This window comes from Pleurodeles waltl, chromosome 1_2 (assembly GCF_031143425.1).
Source record: "Pleurodeles waltl isolate 20211129_DDA chromosome 1_2, aPleWal1.hap1.20221129, whole genome shotgun sequence".
Lineage (NCBI taxonomy): Eukaryota > Metazoa > Chordata > Amphibia > Caudata > Salamandridae > Pleurodeles > Pleurodeles waltl.
The window spans coordinates 813,122,783-813,141,617 of record NC_090437.1 but is presented as its reverse complement, the minus strand read 5'-3'; the positions used below and the strand labels follow the sequence as shown (position 1 = coordinate 813,141,617).

General features: G+C 42.3%; 1 protein-coding gene across 2 annotated transcripts in view; it reads right to left on the bottom strand.

Moving 5' to 3' along the window:
- The window catches only part of GALNTL6 (polypeptide N-acetylgalactosaminyltransferase like 6), a 2,249,191-nt gene that overhangs the window by 345,619 nt on the left and 1,884,737 nt on the right, over positions 1–18,835 (bottom strand). The gene's annotated exons all lie outside the window — the stretch shown is intronic.

Here is an 18,835-nt window from a genome sequence, read left to right as displayed (position 1 = left end):
CAAAGGTTTTCTTGATAGCTATTTTTTACTCTTTATATTTGAGCAAATGAATTTCTGTATACCCGGCATAGAATGAAAACCCACTGCAGGCTGCAGGTCATTTATTGGCTCTGGGTACCTAGAGTTCTTGATGAACCTACAAGCCCTATATATCCCCGCAACCAGAAGAGTCCATCGGACGTAACGGTATATTGCTTTCGAAAATCTGACATTGCAGGAAAAAGTTACAGAGTAAAACTTAGAGAAAAATTGATGTTTTTTTCACCTCAATTTCAATATTTTTCTTTTTCAGTTGTTATTTTCTGTAGGAAACCCTTGTAGGATCTACACAAATTACCCCTTGCTGAATTCAGAATTTTGTCTACTTTTCAGAAATGTTGCGGTTTCTGGGATCCAGCGTTGGTTTCATGCCCATTTCTGTCACTGACTGGAAGGAGGCTGAAAGCACAAAAAATCGTAAAAATGGGGTATGTCCCAGTAAAATGCCAAAATTGTGTTGAAAAATTGGGTTTTCTGATTCAAGTCTGCCTGTTCCTGAAAGCTGGGAAGCTGGTGAAAAAACCACAAGCCTTCTTCTGCAGCCCATTTTTCCAATTTTTTTTAAAAAAACGAAATTTTCACTGTTTTTTGGCTAATTTCTTGGCCTCCTTCTTGGGAACCCACAAAGTCTGGGTACCTCTAGAAACCCTAGGATGTTGGAAAAAAAGGACGCAAATTTGGCGTGGGTAGCTTACGTGAACAAAAAGTTATGAGGGCCTAAGCGCGATCTGCTCCAAATAGCCAAAAAAAGGCTCGGCACAGGAGGGGGAAAAGGCCTGGCAGCGAAGGGGTTAAATGTGTGTACGAGCTTTAGTTATCGGTTCAGAATTATTTACCTTCTGCTCTAGCGGGCACAAGCTGTTCATTCTTTATTAGAATGTATTATTTGAATAACTCAGCAGTTGGACATTGACCATTGCACTCGCTGATCATCTCCTCCACTGCTGGGGACTTTTACAAGAATTAAACTGGTTTTAACCTTTAGCAGTCCTGACTTTCAATACTACTGAAGTCATGCCTGCGGAGAGTGCACAGGCAAATTATGTATGTTCGGCAAGTGTTGGCTGTCCATGTACTTAAGGACCCTGATAATATCTGCATTTGCGTCCATCATGTAACAGCACAATCACAACTGGAGAGGGGGAGACACAAAAATGGCCACCATATGTCCACCCAACAGAGAAAATCTGTAATCACTAAAAGGTGGTTCTCAATTGACTCCCATAATACCCTCTACTTAAAGTGTATTCTAAAACCCTATTTGGGTAGGCTAATGGTCTGTCCAGTCATAAGAAAGAAAGAAAGAATCCCTTTTCTGGAAGAGGAAGCCTCACACACTAATTGTGTCATATTTTATCATCAGCAACATCTCCTCACCCTGGTAGGACAAGCCACAGGGGCAGACTCAACTTCTTCTAGAGTAGAAGGTGGGAGAGTGTTCTCATATGAATTCTACTGAACAATGAATGGATCCAGATAAAATACAAAATACCTTATGGAACCCAGGTTATCACCTACATTAATTTAGGACCACAGGAATGGCTAAAAAGCTTTGTGGGATGGTTTATGAGAAAGATGACTCACACCATCACCTAGGCCAACATGCTCCTGCCCCTATAACAGCCTAACTGGTCTTAGGGATTCAATAGGGCCATAGAGTCCCTAAAGGATAGGCCAAATCACCAATGTACTATACAACAAAAAAACAGGTGAGTCCTACCTGAATATTCAGGTGAAGTACCTAAGTAAAACTAACAAAGCACACCACCATAAGTTAGTGTGATGGCTGGCTGAGAACAGTTCAAACATATAGCGCGCAAGTGCTAACAACTCTTCATGCAGAGGCAATTTTCTACTGAGTGTAAAGCAAACAAGTGACACTGCAAACCAAACCAGAAGGGTGGCAGAATTACATGCACACAATTAAAACGCACATGCAGAAGAACACTAGAATTTACTCAATCTTGTCCTTACCCTGTACAACCAGGCAACTAGTCCCCTGGTCTTGGAGGGGTCGGTATCTGCTGTTGTCACACACTGTATGAGCAAATAAAATTAAACAAAAAAATACACTGTAATCAATTTTACTCCTAAAAAAAAGGAAGGAGGAAGATATAACCAAACCCAGGTGCCTCTCACTTGGGCGAACAATTTCAAAACAGGACCCAGTACCAATCACCATTAAGACACCATGGTCTTATAACTGCATGCCCATCTGGAGAAAAAGGACAAATTCAAAGAGAGAGCACTATTACACATGTAAAGAAATAAGTGTGATACACAGCATCATTGATGGTGGTGGGCAAGCTAACAATTAACAGCATTATTATTTATGTAGATTGAGTGACATGAAATGAAGCCTCACTGGTGGCAGCCAGCCGCTCACATTTGCGAACAGGTGATATTTCAGTATTGTGCGTCACAAAAGCATCAGCACCAGAGCAAAACCAGATAGTACACCCTCCAATGTATATATGCCCAATTACATCATGCTGCATGAGTCGAAAACAAATATTGGAATAATATTTTGCTATCATGCAGGACAACCATGTTGGCACAAGAGCAAAATGGCATAACACTCCCCAATGTTTATATGTGTATATATGCCCACTTATGGCATGCCTTGAGGGACAAAAGCGAATTTCGGAATGACCCACTGACTTCTCAAATAATGAAGGCAGGTCAGACTATCAATGGTTCCCTGCACAGAACACAGTGTAGGCCCACAGGTCCCTTTGTTATCTCAGACCTGATGCTGGTGGCAAGAGTTCCTGTTAGAAATTGGGTCTCTAGATGGCCGAGGTGTGCACCCTGTCCAAGTAGGGACAACAATCCTAGTCAGGGTAAGACACAACACAACTAAATTATCTTGTCCTCACCCTCAAGTAGCATGGCACAGAGCAGACAAGCTTAACTGAGAAGGCAATGTGTAAAGTATGTGTGCAATAACTCCTACAGTAACACAATGAAAACACCACAAAAAGTACTCCACACCACCTAAGGAAAATAGATATTGTACTCTTTAGCACAAAGTACCTGGGATGCATAAAAAATGATGACGCTTTGGGGACAAGGTAAGGCGTCGGAATATAAAGCGAAGGTGATGCGTTGATTTCTTACCCATGTCGATTCCTGGTCATGCTGCCCAGGTTCTTTACTGTGGTGCAGTGACAAATTGACGGTCAGGGACAATGCGTGAAAAATCCAAACGTGCTGTGATGACGAAACAGATGCTGCATTGATTCTGCAAGCTCTGTGTCAGTTTTTCAGCTGAGAGACAGCAGCTGCGATTGTGTAGGCATTGCATCGATTTTTCGGGTGCAGTGGATTTTCTCCTTTAGGTGGAGTCTTTGATTGCCTTGAGACTTATTAACAGGACGCAAGCTGACAAGCCCTTGGAGATCACTGGTGTGGGAAAGTAAAGTCCTTCCAGCTGAGTCAGGGAGCAGCAGGCAGCAGGTAGAAGGGCAACAAGCAGGAGAGCAGTCCTTCCAGAAAAGCACCCAGATGAGCACTGTAGTCCTTCTGACAGAGTCCAGTTGAAAATCCAGAAGTGTCTGATTTTAGGGGGTCACAGGCCCAAGATATATACCCAAATGTGCTTTTTGAAGTGGAGGAGACTTCAATGAGTTGTTTTGAAGTGCACCAGTTTGCCTTTCAACCCAGTTCTGTCTGCTAGGAGATCTGTGGGGGTTACCTCTCCTTTGTGTGAGGTCAGGCCACTAGCTTTTGAAGTGTAAGTGAGAGCCCCTTTACCCGTCCTGCCCAGGAAGGCCCATCAGTATGCAGATGCAGCTGAGTGTCCTGTGTGAATGGCTGTCTGGGTGGAATGAACATGGGGAGCTGCTAACCAGCACAAACCAGACTTGGATTGGTGACGTTGTAAGGCACAGAGAGCACTAAGTACAGAGAAATGCCTACTTTTTAAAAGTGATATGTCTAAAATAGTAATGTCTATCTTCACCAGTAAGCAGGATTTCTCACCACCATTTCAACCATACCAAACATGACAATGCCACTTTTTTCAGATCAGAAATTACCACATAAAGGTATATCATGGAATTTCCAATGCTGGCCTATAACAGGAGCAGGCTTCATAATAATGAAAAATGACTTTGGGAGTTTCTCACTGCGAGGGCATGTAAAACTTAAAAGTACATGTCTTACCTTTTACTTACATTGCACCCTGAACCACTAGGCTACATATGGCCTACCTTAGGGGTGGCATATGTAATACAAAGGGCGCTTAAGAATTGTCAAGTAGTTTCAAAAGGCTGAGTCCAAGTGGCAGTGAAACTGCACACACAGGCCTTGCAATAGCTGGCCTCAGACATGGTTAAAGGGCTACTTATGTGGGTGGCACAATCAGTGCTACCTGCCTACTTGTAACATTGAATATACAGGCTCTGGGCACAATTTGTGCAAGTTACTCGAGATGTGTAGGAAAATTAAATATGCCAATTGGGTAGGAGCCAATGTTACCATGTTTAGGGGAGGGAGCACAAGCATTTTAGCACTGGTCAGCAGTGATAACATGCACAGAGTCCTGAAACCAGCAAAAATTAGATCAGAAAAATGGAGGGAGGCAGGCACAAAGTTAAGGGAAGACCACCCTAAGGCTGTCAGGTCTAACAGTTCCTTATTGAAAAATAAAGTTCAGACCCCCCAGTCTGTGGAAATGGAAGACTTACTTCATTAAGATGACACAGTGCTGGTGAACCTGCAAGTGATCACCCCGGCTCTCAGCCGCAAATGCTGGAGGCTTGGGAAGCCAGGTGGGATATCAAGCTCATTGGAGGAACAGCTTGTCGCATCACATGGGCGAATCGACTTGCTGACAAATGTAGTAGGGTCTTGTAAAATAGGGGCGGGCTGCCCAGTAATGTTCACCAGTACTTTTGTACATTAATTTTCAGAGTGGTTGAATGCCCTCAATCCCTTTCTAAGATTTGCAATGAAAATTTGACAATTTTCAAAATGTGCACCATTGTCAGTGTATATGATGGTGGTATGTTAGTAAGCTAATACATTTTACAGTTTTGATATTCACAATTGCAGTTTCTATTATTTTTAATTAAATTAATGAACTGTGCTTTGTTCTTGGTGCCAAGCTTAGTATGCCTAGATTGTAGCCCTTAGTGGCTTGCCTACCCTAGTGGGTCAGACAGAGAACTTCATTCTCATTTGGGCTGTTTATATCTTCAGAGAGGGATCTCATGTCACTGCCTTAAGCACTGATCAGCTTTCATTTGTTAATTCTTGTAATGTACTTCAATGTACTTATGATAGACCCGCTAAACATATGTTTAGATCTTTTGATCTGATGTCACCTCTTGTGATGTCACTTCCTGTGAGGTAATGGCATATGATGCCACTACCTGTGATGCCACAAGATGTCACATTCCATGATATCACACACGTGATGTCACTTGCATACTATCTAACTTGGTTATCCCCCCTCCAACTTCCTGTTTCAGACTTGTGCCTTGAATATGTGCAGAGAAGTTCTTGCGGGCTAATGGAAATACATAGAGTGTCCTCTGTGAGTCCAAAACAGAAAATAAAACACAGCGTTTCAGGATTGTCACAAGGCTTGCATTACCAAACAACCTTCTCAGCTGTCAGCCTGTTCAACGCCTCTCATTTAGATGAATATAAATGTGAAATTAAAGATAGATGCTGTACCTATGTGGTATTTCCAGAGGTGTAGCCTGGCTGCAGCAGAAGCTTGACACAAAGTCAGTAGTGTGATGTAAAACATTCATATTCTGAATCTCTATATTTCACCATGTCTCTACAACCAATTTTCCATCATAATATTAGCACAGTTGAAGTCACCATTGTATATATAACCTCAAAACTCCTGTCCACGTCAACCTTCTGAAGAAAAATGTTTTAACACTGTGAAAAAACAATTGTGTCCATTTGTAGGCAAGAAACGTCCGCCACTGCAGGTGGTTCTGCTAAGGGGAGTATTATGAAACTGGCTATTAGTAACACATGTTACAGAGTATGAAAATGCAAGACTGTGGTAAGATGTGCTGTATTAAAAGAAAAACTTGTTATAACATATTGCGGTAGTTGGCTCTAGGGTACACGAATAATGCACACCTACATACAGGCTGAAAATGAAGTATTTATAATACATTAACTTTTCCATTAATTCATATCTCATGTAAGACAAATAACTATCAAATGTATAGTAAATACATTTTCGAGCCTACTTGAAGCACAAACACTGTGAAAGAAAATGCATGTTCTATTGCAGTGTGATCTAGAAAAGTAAAATGCTTATTTCAAAAAGAAAAACATATTTTTACCTACTGCCTGGCTTTTGACAACATGTAAACACGTGAAGAATGAATATCTGACATTCCCAGTGCCAAGCTTTGACTAGACAGGTCTTAGAGTTTCGGTTCTATTTAAATTCAAACTTGCAAGCTATGAATGAAATGAAATCCCATTTTCAGTGTAACTTAAGAAAATGTGGGCAAGTATTTTCTCTCAAGAGGCTCATTCACCAAACCACTGGGAGCATTTCGAGTAATAAAGATGCAATTTGGGCCAGCAAGCCTATCAGTTGTAAAGCCAGAGCTTTTCCTGCAGGAATTGAATGAATGTTTAATCTTTCTCTGCCTGGGTGTGATTTGTAGGACTGGCAAATACAATTAGGACATTCCTACTGAGATCCCAACAGAGAAAATCACAGTTATTTACTATCAGGTAAGTGCCAAGTTCTGAAGGTGTTATTTCTCATTTCGATGGTAATTGTAAGAGTAGAACTGAAAACACTGCCTTGAACATAATGGCATTTTTCAGTTGTCTGATTAGTAAACGGCTAGGGCTGATTGTTGTAATAAAGATATTCCCCCTGGCACGCAATCAGAAAAATAGAAACAACTAACTTTGTTTCTTTGCCTGTCCATATGCTCTTGCGTTATTTGTCCTCTCCTAAGAATCAACCACCTAGGATGGTGAGTTTTTTAGAAGTTTTTTTACAAATGATCTGACGGGCTTTAATGCAGGCAAACTGTTAATCACCGCAGCCTTTATCACCAGTACTCATTATTTTACAATTAAGAACTGACAAAATCGCATCACCACAAAATACCCTTGAAAGTTAAGAATGGAAATATGTGAAGGAGAGGCCAGGAGGTGAATGACCGGGCTATATTTTGTTTCGTAGATTCACCTTTTCATTTCCGTGAGTGTGCACATGTATCTCAACAAATGAAAACATGCACATTTCGGATTTCATGGGAAACTGTGGTCAGATACCCTTTGTAAATAAGTTAAATGCAATAGGAAGAGCATGTGTATAGCATACATGACCGTTCATTTTATTTCCTGTTACCTTGAGTAATCAGCTGACAGACAGTTTGATGAACAACGTTTTTTGACTGGTTTTAATTTATATCCTTTGCCAATCTTTGACTGGCATTTTGGGTAACGTGCCAGATGGGCAACTTGAAATGGTTAGTGTGTGGGCATTTTTAAGTCAGGTGTAAAACCTTTTGATTTCACTAAAATAAAACCTAAAACATACACACTTAAAAGAGTCTTTCTGTCTGCTCTCTTCATGCATTGGTCTGTTGTGCCATTTATATTTTGCTTCCGCCCACTATAGATTACAGCACAGGGCAGTGGGTCAGCCTGCTTCACGCACTCACTAACTTCAATTTGAGAAAGTGCATTTTGCTCTTTCACAAAGAGGTCATCCAAAACCAAGATTTTTACCTTCAGTCCAAGTGTTTTTGTTTTTATTTTATTATGATCATGCAGGTGTTGCCTTTCCCTTAAGAGCCTGGTGTGATAGTTCTATGCATTCTACTGGTCGATTTTGATATGAGCACAGGGCACATTCCAGCTTCATCAATTCCTGTCTCCTGATAATGTTGTTGTAAATTTCTTTTGGAGTTGCCTTCACTTATCTGACTGCTGCTGTTTCACTACAGTAACAACAAGGTAACGTGATCAAGACTGTTAAAGTCGAAACGCGTTGGTGTTGGTTTATTTGGTATCATTTTATATATTAAATGAAGATTTTTGCAATCCTGTGAGTGCCGCATCTTTGACATAATTGTCAAGCTGGTGTGAAGAGTGCATGGTGAGATCGCAAGTTATACTTACCAGAGGGCACAAGTTATAGTTACTTGAGATAACTCTAACTATGATCGGTCAATTTTTATGGTTTGGTACATTTAGGTGTATTTCTATGGCTTTTTAAAGTATAGAAATTTACATTACAATACGTTAATCCAATCATAGCTGCACCTGCGGCCAGGCCCTGAGGCCAACCCTCTATAAGCACCCAACCTAACCTTGCACCAGGCACTGCCTTTGCCCATGCACAGAGGAGGTTGCCCGCAAAACCTGACCTGAAGCCAGACCCAGTGGCCAAACCCCCTTAACCACCCCAACACCATGCTGTGCACGGCCCTTTGGTCGTGCGCAGCAGAAGTTGCTCTCTGGGTGTCAGAATAGATTTGAGAGGGTGTATCTGGGGGTGAGATTGGCTGTGACATTGTCTGTCTAGGTGTGAGAGTGTGCACCTCAGTGTTATACTGGATGTGCCAGTGTCTGCCCAGGTTTGTGAGTGGGTGTATGAGGCTTTCAGTGGGTCTGTGAATGGGTGTATGAGGCTTTCAGTGAGTCTGTGAATGGGTGTATGAGAGTCTGAATGGGTCTGTGAGTGTGTGTGTAACTTTTCTGAGTGGGTTTGTGAGTGGGTGTGTGAGGGTCTGACTGGGGCTGTGTGTGTGTGCATGAGGCTCTGGGTGGGTCTGTAAGTGGGTGTGTGAATGTCTGAGTGCATCTGCGATTTGGAGAAATTGACTAAAAGAGAAACAGAGAGAGAGAGAAAGGAAGTGAGAGGGAGAGAGAGAGTTATTTAGGCTTTGATGTATGATATAGTTTGAATGAGATATTTCTGTTCAATTTAAAAAAAATGTATCTGTCATTTTTAAAAATGCAAATATTTTGTACTAAAAAAAAGAAGAGAAAAGCAAGTCTTGAACTGGACTGTGACCTTCACACTGAGCTGTTGCTTGATTTTTTCATTATTATTTGTTAGAACTTTATTGGCTATCTCGGCACAGTCCCTCCATACTTATTATTTAATTATCATTTTTAATTTTACAAAGATGCCCTGACAGACTTTCTGGCACCATGGGGGAAGCCTTAAGGCTTCTTTCATGATGCCATTGCTTCAGCAAGCAAGGAGCTGCTTTGACAGCATCTCCTTGCTTGCTAAAGCATTTCATCTCTGTCCCCTGCATGCGTTCAGAGGACAGAGATGAAAGCTTCAGTTTTTGACATTGGGACCTGCTTGACAGGGGTTACGGGGGAGGCTGACATGCCTCCTCCATCTCAAATTATGCATTTTGCCCCGAGGTGGTGGTCCTCAGGGTATGGGGGGCGGGCACAGGTCCCCCTACATAAATCATATTGATTGCCCTGGGGAGGTGGTTGTCCTCGGGACAGCAGAAGGCGCCAGTGGGCTGTATTTAATTACAGCACTGGGGTGGTGGTGTTCCCCAGGGCAGCGGGGGTGCATGTGCCCCCTCCATATTAATCATAAGCCCCAGGGAGGTGGCAGTTCCCAAGGCAGTGGGAGGGGGCCAGGAGCCCCCACCACATTTTTAAGCAAATGTCCCCGGGACTTGGCCCACCAAGGGGTTTTATAATAATGATGTGAGGGAGTCTGCGCTTCATTAAAAAAAAAAAATGTTTGGCAGATGTATGGATCCACCATGACTACAGCCCAAAAATAAATAAAAGTGCTTTTTAGACCTTGGGGGATGATCCCTCTGGGACTCAGGGGTTAGGCTGTTTGTACCCTGGCCCCTTTTCTTTATTTATTTTTCTGGGACTCTGCTTCAGCCGAGTCCCAAGATGGTTGACAACACTTCAATGGCTTCTGTTGCTGAAGTGTTGTCAGCCAATCAGAACTCAGCAAGAGATTAGGAGGGGTTGCAAATCCTTCGCGTCCCTATATATACAAATTAGTTTTCCCCTTAATTTCTCAAACAAACTACTTAACGGAATTACACCAAAGCAAAAAAAGGTTGGTTTCTGGACCAGAACCTACCTTTCTTCCAATTTTTTTGTAATTCCATCAAGTACTTTTGGTGCTATCACTGTTAAAAAAAAAAAACATGGAAAAATGAATCAGGAAAATGTGTTTTGGGACACCCTCCTTTTTCTAGGCCCTCCTGGATGGATCCCCAAAAAACTTTCCAGACAGCCGATGATGTGACTGGCAAATATTTTTGCAAAGTTTTGTGAAAAATCGTCAAGCAACACCAAAGATATAGCCAAGTAAATAAATGGTTTTTATATAGAAACTAGGTCTAGGTCTAGGTTCAGTGACTCTCTAGAGTTTTTTAACATAAAGTAATTTTAATTACTATACGTTAATTCAACCATCACCGTGTATGGCCTTTGGCTGTCTGTGGTGGGGAATGGTAACACTGGCCGGGCCTGGGGCCAGGTCACGCAGCCAAGCCCCCTTATAGCTATGCAACCCAATGCCATGCATGGCCTTTGACCGGTCGCAGCCGGGGTTGGCCACAGGGCCTGTCTCTGTCATTGGATCTGTGAGTGTGTGCATGAGTGTCTGTGTGAGTGTCTGAATTGGTGTGTGAGAGGGGGCTTGAGTCTCTCAGTGCATAGATGAATGAAGGAATTAGTGTGTGAATGAGTCTGTGAATTTATTTTTACTTTTTTTGCTTATTTGCAAATACTTTATGAATATCAATCCTAGTGAAAAAAGTCATTTTAATTTGACCCACAAACATCCCAATATCACACCATTGGGGTCAGGGTACCTCCACCCTGACCTCTCATGCTACTTTTCTTTTTGTTTTTAAGGCCCAGTGAAGGTGGCCCGGGACTTTAAAATGGCGGCTGTAACTTTCTGTTCAGTTTGTGGCCAGCCAATTACAGCGCTTCTATTCATGTGTGCATTCACGAATATTCGCAAATTATTTGTGACCCTAGACATACAAATAACAAAAAGGCCCTTCTTTGGACCAAAAGCTACCTTTCTGCCCACTTTGGTGTAATTCCATCCAGAGGCTCAGGCTGCAGGCGTGTCTAAAGAGTCTATGGGAAATTAAGAAGGGAAACGCACCTTTTTTGACCAGCCCCTGCTTTTCTCAGCCCCTATGTGTTGGATCACCCTGAAACCTTCCCTGCGCAACAAGAATTTTGTGGAAATTTTAGTGAAGATTCATCAAATGGCTCCAAAGATATAAGCAACTCAAAAAATTATTTTTCTATGGAAACATGATCCTAACTATACCTACTGGTGACCGGTATGTGTGTATACATATATGTACATATACATATATGTGTGTATATATATCAAGGGGATAAAAATAACTGATATCTTATTTGACAATGCCATCAAACAAGAGATAGATGATAATGATGGGACTGGACTTATTATGACATATAATGAGGACACAAGACAGATTAACAATATTATCTCGAAGAATTGGAAGACCCTGAAGAGTGACCCAGTTATTGGGAGTTCAATATAGAAAAGACCACAGATTACTTACAGACGAGGACGTAGTTTACATGATATTACTACTATCCCTCAACTAAGACAACATAATCTACAGGGTTTTTTTCCTTGTGGACATTGCAAGGCATGTCGTAATAGTGTCATGCGGAAGCAATATGCTATATGCAAACCTGGTAAAGTTAGGCAAATCAATCAATTTATAACATGTAGTACTCCATTTGTGATCTACATACTTGAATGCCCATGTCTAAAATGGTATGTTGGCAGTACCAAACACAGTGTTAAAAAACGGGTTTTGGAACACATGCGTGCTATCACATATGTTGACAAACATTATCCGGAAGCAAGGCACTTCAAAGATAAACATAATTCTAATTGTACTCTGTTATCCTATTTTGGTATTGAACATGTTCCTCCATATCATAGAGGAGGTAACAGAGAATTGACATTGAGGAAAAAAAGAGTCAAAATATATCTTAGACTTAGAGACTAAGACACCAAAAGGTTTGAATACGGGTGAAGAATTGAATACCCATTTATATGATAATTAATGAGATAACGGCAGTCCTGATAGGTTCCTGTGAATTGATCATTAATGGATTTTAAGTTGTTGCAAATCATTTGAGTGTGTAAATAGTGGATTCTAGTGTGTTTAATTGAGCTAATTTATGACATTTTGTGGTTAGAAGATGATTAGATTTGTAGATATGTGGTGGTCACTTATTTATTTATTTATTTATATATATTTTTCAGATATAATGGGTCTGATGGAAAACTACTGAACCCTGCTTGCCATCGCTTTCTCTATTGCACGTTATTATTGGGTGATTTCTTTGCAGATTCACAGTTAAGAAAATGAATTTTATACATATTTGTATAGTTAGTCTGTCCTAGTAGTATTGATCTTTAATAGAAATTTGTGAGTGTATATGAATTAGTACTGGATCCATTGAGGTTAGTAATGTTGGCTCAGAGTGTATATTTTCCATTATTTGTCTTTATTTCCATTTGGGCTTAAATTGATAATATTTTATTACTTATATTATGGCCCAGTGGAGTATTAACTTTGTAATGTTACACTGCTTTCCTTTCCCCTCTTTTGTTGGGATAATACATACTAATATTCATATATAAATATTAGGATATGTTAATTGTAGTAGGTTTAACATTATAGGCCAGACAAGCTATTATTAGTATTACTTCTGTATATGCAATGGGGTAATGGTCTGTTTGGTTTTTTGAGTTATTTGTTTTTGTCTCATTTCTATGTCTATGAAGTGATAGTATTTAGTAAATGCTTATTGGTGGTAATTATCATATGACCAGGGCTGCTGTGTCAGTCGAAACGCGTTGTGTTTGGGATTAAAATTAATTTTGCTTTTCCTTAAGTCCTGAGTGTGCGAGTAGCATTCGTTTCATTTATTTTTTTGAGATATATATATATATATATATATATATATATATATGCACTCACTGAAAAAGCCAACGAGCCAAGGTTACAAGGACATTAGTTAGAATAACATTTTAAATGTACAAGACCATAGAAATTCACCTGCTATAGTTAGAGTTATTTCAAGTAACTATAACTCATGCCCTAAACTATAACTCGTGTCTCCACCATACAGTGTTTTCATTTAAAACTTTACTGCAAATATTACATGGATATTGCAAATGGTGTCATCAAAGATGTCATGAGTCTTGTAATTTGTGGGGTAATTAGCATTGCATGGCAAGAAAATTAGTTATAGTTACCTTGGGGCACTTGTTATAGTTACTTGAGATAACTATAACAGCTGAATATCAATGGTTGTGTACGTTTAAAATGTGAGCCTAACCATAACGTCCCTCTAATCTTTGAAATTTTAAGTGAATTTCGATGTTTTTTCAATTCTATTTCATATCTATAACTTTGTTTTTTTTCAGTGAACACCTATGGCCTTTTCAACGTAACGTAATTTTATTTACTATACGTGAATCCAATGACCACTGTGCACGGCCTTTGTCTGTGCATGGCAGGGGTTAGCTGCAGGGCCTGCACTGTGGCCAGACCCTTCAACCACCCGCTAAAACCACCCAAACCCGTGCCACACAGAGCCTTTGTCTGTGCATAGCTGGAGTTTGTCTTAGGGCCTGGCCTGTGGCTAGGCCCTGTGGCCAACCCCCTATAACCACCCATGCCACAAATGCCCTTCACCCACAAGAGGCAGCCTGCAGCCAACCCCCTTTAAACACTCATCCCTCCACCACAAATGGTCTACGGACTTTGACATAAAGAAATTGAGAGTGGGGAGAATGAGAGAGAGACAGTTTTTTCTAGACTTTGATGAATGATGTACTTAGAATGAGATTTTAGGATAAATTGAAAATGTATTTGTCAATTAAAAAAGTTAGATCACCTTTCAATATAGTTCCTTAAACATTTGAAGTTTGTTAGACCTGACAGCCTTAGAGTGGTCACCCCTAACTTTTTGTCTGCCTCCCTCCACTTTTGAGATACTGTTTTTGCTGGTTTTTAGACTCTGCACACTTTACCACTGCAAACCAGTGCTAAAGTGCATATGCTCTCTCCCTTTAAACATGGCAACATTGGATCACACCCAATTGGGCTATTTAATGTACTTATAAGTCCCTAGTAGAGTGCACTCTATGTGCTCAGGGCCTGTAGATTAAAAGCTACTAGTGGACTTGCAGCACTGATTGTGCCACCCACTTCAGTAGCCCCTTAACCTTGTCTCAGGCCTGCCATTGCAAGGCCTGTGTGTGCAGTTTTACTAGGGCAGGGTGCTGTGTAGGTAAAAGGCAGGACATGTACCTGTGTAGTTTACATGTCCTGGTTGTGTAAACCTCCTAAATTCGCTTTTACACTACTGTGAGGCCTGCTCCCTTCATAGGCTAATATTGGGGCTGCCCTCATACATTGTTTGAGTGGTAGCTGCAAATCTGAAAGGAGTAGGAAGGTCATATTCAGTATGACCGGAATGGTAATACAAAATTCTGCTGACTGATGAAGTTGGATTTAATATTACTATTTTAGCAATTCCACTTTTAGAAAATGAACATTTCTCTGCACCTAAATCTTTCTGTGCCTTACCATCCATGTCTGTCTGGGTTTAGTTGACATCTCCTTGTGCATTTACTCAGACACACCCCTAAACACAGGATACTCAGCCTCTCTCGCATACATCTGCATTTTGAATAGGTCTTCCTGGGCTGGGTGGGTGGAAGGCCTGCTCTCTCACAAAGGACTGGCACACCCCCTACTGGGACCCTGGCAGACAGGATTGAACTGAAAGGGGACTTGGTGCACTTCTAAGCCACTCTTTGAAGTCTCCCCCACTTCAAAGGCACATTTGGGTATAAAAACAGGGCCTCTGCCTACCACCTCAGATACTTCCTGGAGAAGAAACCTGAACCAGAATCTGCACCCTGACAAGAAGAACTGCCTGGCTGCCCAAAGGACTCACCTGACTGCTTTCTGAAGAGGACTGCTGCCTGCTGTTGCCCTGCTGTCTTGCTGCTCTGTTGCTTTGCTGCAGAAGTGCTCTCCAAGGGCTTGGATAGAGCTTGCGTCCTGTTCCCTGAAGTCTCAGGACCAAAAAAACTAATCTCCTGCAGCTGAAATCCCCGTGCGGTGAAAATTAGATGCACCGGCTGCCAAGAACGACGCACAGCCTGCTTGCAGTGAAAATTTCACCGCACGCCGAGTCCGGAACAAAGCAGCCCGACTTCACAACAGAAGATGGGCACAGAGCCAGCGATGCGACCGGAACTTCAACGCACATACCTACTGGATCGACGCAAGCCAAGTCAGAACGATGCCGCCCGACTTCCAGAGAGGAATCGACACAGCGCCTACAGTGCAGAAGAAAATTCCATGCATCGCCTACTGGAATTTACGCAGATGCTGTGACTTCGCTCTGCAAGCCCAGGATTCCACGCATCATCTCCGGGGCATCTAAAAACCCCACAAACCGAAGAGGATCCAAGGCCGCACGCCGGAAATCGACCCAACATCTTTCTCGCGTGGAAAATAACGACGTAAGTCCTTGTGCGAAGGGGCAAAATCAACGCACTCTCACCGTTTTCCACGCATCTCCTCCTCTGCGGTCCCTTGCGAGGATTTTTCAACGCAAACCAGGTACTTTGCCCTGCAAGAGACACTTGTTGTTTCTAGGAGAACTTAAGACATTTTGTATTGCCTTTATAGTAATCTTTTAACTCTAAAGCCACTTGATATCACTTTCAGTGATGTGCCTACATTTGCTTATTTCATCTTTAATCATTTTGACCTGTATTTATTCAGATACATATTATATATATATTTCTAAACACTGTGTGGTGTATATTTGTGGTGTTATACTGTGGTATTGAATGATTTATTGCACAAATACTTTACACATTGCCTTCAAAGTTAAGCCTAACTGCTCAATGCCAAGCCACCAGAGGGTGGACACAGGATAATTTGGATTGTGTGTGACTTACCCTGACTAGAGTGGGGGTCCTTGCTTGGACAGGGGTAACCTGACTGCCAACCAAATGCCCCATTTCTAACAAAGTTCAAACGAAATTCAAGCAGGGAAATGACCACAGATACACCTCTACTAGAACATTACATTCAATGTTCAGTGTGAGTGTCTAAGACCTTAATCACTACAGCACAGGTTATTCCTAATTATACAGTGTCCAGTCATTACTATGACATTCAGACCAGTGATTTTTGATGGGAAAAATGACTTTAATGTTTTATCACTAGGAAGGTTTACCATTCAAAACACTAGTAAAAAAACAGACACACTGCCATGAGATTCCAGGATTTGAGCCATTATCCTACTGAATGACAGTCCAAGAGTGTTAGAGGCTGGTTATTAGTAGAGAAAAGTACACACCTCCCACTAGCAATTCCCCAAGGCAGTGTTAGGTTCAGTCAAGGTCTCAAAATATTAGCCCCTGGCTCAACCCCTGGTAGCCTGCCAACAAGCAAGCCGGCTTAACTTCGGAGACAGGTATGGAAAGCATTTGAATACACCAATACAGTAAATAAGTAAGGCACAACACACAGTATAAATCCCACACAAATTTATAAACATAGGAAATGTTGTTATCATTAAAATAACATGAAAATTACAACAATTCAATTTGGCGAACAGGAGATATGAATTTTTAAAGACTGAATAAAAAATGTGCTTTCAAGTGCTGGTTGCACTAGACTGGGCCCAAGTCACAATTTGAGGTAAACTGCAATGGAGCTTTTCTCTCTCTAGACGTGCGGTCCTCTCCAAGAAGCCTATTTCAATGCAACATCGTTGGACCGCTTTTCTGTAAGGCCTCAGTCAAATCCTGAAAGTCGGTAGCTTCAGAGCTTTTAGCGGGACGACCCTAAAATTCTGTCCAGGTCGCGGTTGAAGATAGTTGGCTTGACTCACGACATTGGGTCGGTACACTTATGGAGCTTTTCCCATAGTTGCTCCAGACTTCTCTAGCTTCTGAAACTTCTTCCTGAAGTTCCTCTAGGGAGTTCAAAGTGTCCAAAACAAACATCTAAGGGTCTAGATGCTCTGAGATGGTCCTTGGAATTCCCACAATGAATCTGGCCAAGTCCTTAAAAGTCCACTGGACGCACTACAGACTAGGGACTTTTATGACAGCTGGTGCAGGCACGCTCTGTTAACCTGTTGCTTTCAGGGAGTCTACTCCTTAGTCCTATATGAAACAAGGCAAAGTCCTAAGGGCTGTTGTTCCACTGTGCAATGGGCACAGTCCTTCAGAGTACAGTCCTTTCAGGTTGCAGACCAGGGTTCCAGCAGGGCATTCCCCGTTCTTCTTGTGGTTTTAATCAGCAGGGCTGAATTTGCAATGCAGCTCAGCCACATTCATTCTATCGTCTTGGGGGACAAGCAGGGGGGCACCCATGTCCAATGAGCTGCAGAGTGTCACTCAAAAGCATAACAGCTTTCTCCAAAGTGGGGCATTTTCTTGTTCCATAAAGCAATGGACTTTAAATTCCAAGATGTACGATTGTTCTCCAGAGGAGCAAAACGTTGTTAAACCAACCTACTGGTGTGGCTCATTTCCATTAACACTCCCCCTCCAAACCATCTGCAAATACATTTTCTGGGCCTGCTATCTATCTGTGAGGTGCAGGGTGAGAGTGTGGGCCTGGCTTGCATTTCCTTTTTGTCCTGCTTCCTTTGAAACCCAGTTTTATGTACCCAGCCCCTTTCCAGGCCAGGCCTCTGCAGATGCACACCTCCCATCATATAAACTCTGCTCAATGCAGACCACTAATCACCTCATCAAAGCAGCCCGGCTAATACATTAAGGGGGTCATTACGACCTCGGCGGTCTTGGAAAAAGACCGCCGAGGCCGCGGGAGACAGAATACCGCCATTGCCGGCGGTATTCCTGTCTCCCTATTATGACATTTCCGCTGGGCCAGCGGACAGTAACGGTGTTACCGTCCGCTGGCCCAGTGGAAATGTCACATCAACATTGCCGCTGGCTCGTAATAGAGCCGGCGGCAATGCTGATGTGCAGCGGGTGCAGGAGCACCTGTCACGCATTTCACTGACCGAAATTCGGGCAGTGAAAAGCGCGACGGGGCTATGCCTGGGGGCCCCTGCACTGCCCATGCCAAGTGGCCAGAAGTGAGTCCATTCTGCTGTGCTTCAAACTGTAAGTATACAATTTGAACCAAACATCTTCTTTGAAATCATTCCATGGAGAGGCTATGGTTATTGCAATGGTCTCTCCATGGAATGACTTCAAAGCATCCAGGGGGAGCCGGCACTGCTAATCCAAGCAGGGAGCTGCTTTAAATGAGGGATCACTGCTTGCAGGAACAATGTTTTCATCTCTTTTCCTGCATGCATATTTTGATGCAGGAAAAGAAATGGAAACGTTGTTTTCAGCAAGCGGGGGCTGTCACTCCCACTTGGTGAAAGCAGAGTTATGCTTGCTTGTGCTTGGTAGGAGCTGTCAGCCCTAGGGAGGTGGTGTTCCCCCAGGGCAGTGGGGGGGCACATAAGGGTGGTCATCTCAGGAGGTAACAGGAGCCAACCCTGGGGATGGTGGTCCCTTAGGCCAACTATGACTCCGCAAGGGTGGCCGCAAAGCTCCCCTCCATCTTTGAATTGAGCCCCACAGAGGTGGTGGTCCCTGGGGTCCGTGATGGACCTTATATATTATGGTATTGAAGCCCCAGGGAGATGGTAGTCCTCTGGGAATGGGGGGCTGCATGGCTCCCCCATACGTTATTTTGATTGC